Here is a 4,604-nt window from a genome sequence, read left to right as displayed (position 1 = left end):
CCCTCTGCTCCGGGGGGCTCGCCGAGGTGCGGCTCCGGCGGCGTTTTGCGAAGACGCGGGATGCTCCTTGTCCGCGGCTTCCCGTTAACAGGAAGACAGGGAAGGGTCTCCGAGGGTGGCCTAGTGCATCGCCCTTCCTGGAGGCAAAACTAGTCCTGGGGTGTGGCAGGGCCGGTTTAACCTTCAGAGGCAAACGGTGCGTGTTTCTTGTGATCAGATAACACCTTTTCTGTCCTAACTCCCCCTGCCMCTTGTACAAGTAGTTGACACTGGGAAACCGCTTTGCCTAATCTTGGCCCCTTTTTGTGCTCAAAGGGCTGTAGAGGTCTAAGCGGGTGCTTTTTGGATGGCGCGCAGTGATCAAGTGAAGAGGGTAGTCGACTTGGCTGTATAAAGATAGAGGTTTGGAGACTTGGATCCTACTACTGACTCCCTGAATCTGGAGAAGCTGCTGTCTCTTTTCCACTTGCTTCCTTAAGAAGAAGAGAAAACCAAAACAGAAATCCACAACAACCCTGATTTAATGGCCCCATAGTGTCCTGAGGTCATCAGATTGAAAATGCTAAGCACAATTTGAGACAGGTATGTAGCATTCATTAACTCCTGCTGGAGGTCAGGCAAAACATGCAATTTGATAAGAATGCATTTGGGAAATGGTGATTAACAGTACTTGTACCTGCCAATCAGCCAATTGAAATCAATGATGATTTCRGTGAAGCCCTGACTGCATCCAAAGTCCTTAATCTGGCATATATATCGTGTTTGTAAACAGACAGTGTGAAAATGGAATGTGGAGAGGATGTGGAAGCAGCAGGGTTAAGRCTGGAAGAAGATAACATACCTGATGTTGCTATTTTTTTTAGTATATATTTAATTGGCTTAGTTTTGAGTCCTTATAGTCCTTCAGTCTGGCAAAGAGGTGTGTTCAGCTCTCACTGGAGGAGGACTGTARTGCCTAGCCCAATCATGAGGATTTCTGAGAAATTTCTTCTTGCTGATTCTACAGCTTTGTTACAGAACTGTGAGAAAAAAACTGACAAACAGCAGATATCTGTTTGGGGAATTAATTCCTTATCCTCTCCCCTCCCTGTTAGCTTGAGCACAGTATGACTCACTAAACCRCAGTCTTGCAGTGTGTATCTTGCAACCTCACAAAGTTTCAGTGAACTTCATGAGTACATGATTTATTCCTGATATATTGGACCATACTGCCCTTGTGTTATWTCATTGACCTGACTTCCTTTAGAAACCAGTCAAAAAATATAAAGAATATGGAGGAGACTGGCAGTGACAAAAAAACCAAAACAAACCTATTTTCTTAAACTTTGTTTACTATGTCAGAGTAGATGTAAAGGCTCCTATTATTTACCGTTCATTACATCTCTGGTCTCGCAGTGTCCTCTTCACTGCATCCCATAGGATATGGGGCTGGCATCTTATGGTCCTACCATTTACTGCAGGCAAGAAGACTGAGTACCTGTTTTGTCAAAGGATGCTGGAATGCTTGTTTTTGGAAAACACCAAATTCCCCCTGCATTCTCCAGATGGTGTGTGAGGTCCTGCCCAATATCTACTGTAAATCCTTTGGCGTAAGTAGTTGTTGCATCTTTTTGTCTCACCAGCCCCATCATCTTCAGGAAGCCTGGCTGTGAAATCACATGGATTACTCTTCTATTGCCAATTTCCTGTGGAAATTAGATGTCCAGTATGCCTATTTGGTTTCTACGTGTGTATATTTCTTAATGAGTCCACTTCGAGATATTTCCTGTTTCTGATTTTCATAGCTATTTAAGAGAGTATCAAACATATTTAAGTCTTCAAAGAGATGAAACATCCTGATTTTAATATCCAGTAATCTCCAGTGCTCTTGTATGTATTTTCTTGCTTGGTCTTATTCTAGTCATAAAGCCGGTGCTGAACRCAACTAGTTGCATCAGCAGCCTGTGCTTGCCTTTGAGGTTTCATTTGTGATTTAAGACATCATGATAGTTCCAGGATTTTGTTGATTTGTTTCACCTGGTTCTTTTCTAAGAATGTCTTCTGCCATATCTGAATGATAGCAGCTTATATGGATACATTTATATGGGAATTTCGAGTGTATTTCACCTGATTAATCAGATAAGCAATGCTGCRGAGTGTTTGCTTCCAAAATTGGCAGGTTCACATTTTACCCAAAATGTGTAGTCATAAGCTGTATCAGGTTTGCTGGCTTGTTTACAGTTTGTTTTTAGAGTTTGGGGCTTTGAGACGTGTTATCTTAAATCCCTTTTATTCCAAGGCTGAAACAGTGGTGGTAAGTGGMAGGAGAGGTAAAAGGAGCTGGATATGGCTCTTGCTAAATGTGAATCTCATGSCCCTCGGGCAGGAACTACTTACTCCTTGGATGATTCATGTTTATGCATTGTTTGTACACTGCATGATGATATTTGTGTTTGATCCATGGCATTAGCCTAATCCATGGGAAGCCTTATCCATGTTGGTTAACATCTAGCTTCCGGGAAGCGCTAGTACTACCTGTCTCAGAAGTTACATACAACTTTCATATGGATTGAAGATAAAACCCTATCCTACATAAAGAAACGCTATCCCACATAAAAGCTTTTTCTAACATCAGACAGGAATACCATCCTATGTATCACCTACAGTATTATGTAATTTAGTGTGTCTGCTTCCTGTATAGCTTTATGGCTTGCTCCATTAGGGCATGTTAAAAATGGCTCATAAGATGGAACTGTGTTTCTTCCTTCCAACAGAAAATGGAGGTTACTCAGTTGCTGGAGCCTGGGGGGAAACCTGAGTAGCAGGTCATCYTCCTATAGCTCCTGGAAAAAATAGATGCAGAGTTTTGGAATGCTGTGGGGCAAATGCCTATTTCCTCTTCAATTATTCACCAAAGTGATAGCAATAAAAGATTCTTAAATTTCCTCAGAAAATTGATGGGCAAGGAGAAGACTTGTGCCATTTGCTTAACCTACCACATGCTTATAAATGGCCTTTTCTGTAAAATGCGCATTCAAAAGCAATTTGTAAAACAATGTAACTGTCAGTTAGACCCCTGCGAGTGTAAGGGAGAACTTGGGTGTATTCGGATTTTTATTGCTAATAGCCCTTAAAGGGAGCTAATATTAGAGTTGTCTGTGGTTTGCATTTGTGCCGATTAGATGTATGTGGCCTTTGGCATAAGTCTGGCTCTTTATCTGCARTGAGGTACTTTCACTGAATTGTTCTTGTTTGACATTATCAACCTATTAGGAAAAAGAATGTGCAGACGAAAGAAACAAAAAAACCCATCATGTACCACAATCAAAACCCTGAAATGTTATCAGTATCTGAAAAGTTGTCAGTAAAATTTGATTTTCTTTATGAAGGATCTCGTAACCTGCCTATCACTCTACCATGAGAGTGGTTTTCTATAACCTATTAAGTAACATGACTAATATGTCACATGTTGTTTATTTTGCCTGCTCTCAGAGGAAGACATAGTGCTCCATATACTGTTTTGGAAAGGTGTTCAATATGCTGCTATATGTTATTAGAGGCAGGTCAAAGCCCATGTATGACACTTAGAGCGGAAGGCAGTAAAGTTTTGGATGATCTTTCATTCCGGAAGGAGTTTATTTCTCTATTACTCATCTATATCCCGTGATATTATARTGGAGTGTTAAAGTGAAGTTTTATCTCCAGATGTTTCCAATTTATAAAGCAGCTTCTGAAGAAAAGGCTAGGAGGATATTTTTTTCTGTGATGATACCAATTCTTTTCAGCTTTTTTCTTTAGGACATTTGAATGGCAGGAATGGTAAAGCATCCTTTAATTTACGGTTGATTCTTTTTTTCCTCTGAAGTAATAGTAGCAAATCTTAAAGCTAGATTTTTGCCAGTGTTTCTCGAGTGAGGATGTATTGCTCAGATATTTCTCCTCAGGTAATGGGGCTCTTGCTGAAGTGTGGTGTTTCTCCGTGTGGTTGCAGGAAGCCCTAGCTTAGCAACCATCACACAGAACTCTATTAAACTTCTCAGATGTGGTTAGGGATGTTTGACTGAAGTTCCTGCAGTGTTGCCACTGCTGTGGGTGGCGTGCTGCCACTCTTGTTGAAGTCYTACCTCTTCCACTGAAAACTGGCTCTTGTAAGCATGTGTGAGCATCTTCTGCCCTGGGAATCGCACAGCTTCTCCTAGGGATGTCCTTCAGTAAGTGCTTGCTTAGAACCCAAAGTTACTGCAGTGGTTCTTGGCATATACGAGTGTCGCCCTCAGATACGTGAGGGTTTTCCAGTAGCCAGCTGAAGGCTTCGGCCAGCATGACTTTGAGAATCAGCGTGAAATACTGGCATCTCCTCCTGCAGGCTCCGCGTTTGCTACGGACTGCCAGCAAACCGGGGCCGCGTCTCGCGCCCTGGCGTTGCGTAGCATTGTCTTTTCCCCAGCCCTCCTGTTCCTGGAGGGATTTTTCTCGTTGCGTGATTTGCGAGGTGGTGGACAGAGCTGTTCTCGCCTTCCAGCGCCGCCGCTTCTGCGAGCGCGGGCTGGAGGCCCGGAGCCTTTCGGGAGCGCGCTTCGCCCGCGGCCCTGCGGGAGCCTCGGCCCGCGCCGCAGCGCGGTGCC

The 4,604-nt window shown here is 43.2% G+C and overlaps 1 long non-coding RNA gene across 1 annotated transcript; it reads left to right on the top strand.

The window, feature by feature from the left end:
- The first annotated feature begins 6 nt into the window (after positions 1–6).
- Positions 7–3,367, top strand: LOC146596243 (uncharacterized). Its single transcript, XR_014895769.1, has 3 exons — positions 7–196; positions 316–582; positions 1,461–3,367. It is a non-coding gene; the product is annotated as an uncharacterized LOC146596243 (long non-coding RNA).
- The last annotated feature ends 1,237 nt before the right edge of the window (positions 3,368–4,604 follow it).

The sequence above is a fragment of the Rhea americana genome, unplaced genomic scaffold (assembly GCF_003343005.1).
Source record: "Rhea americana isolate MKP2758 unplaced genomic scaffold, rheAme1 scaffold_204, whole genome shotgun sequence".
Taxonomy (NCBI): domain Eukaryota; kingdom Metazoa; phylum Chordata; class Aves; order Rheiformes; family Rheidae; genus Rhea; species Rhea americana.
Note: the sequence above shows the minus strand (reverse complement) of the source record. Positions and strands in the feature narration are given on the sequence as shown.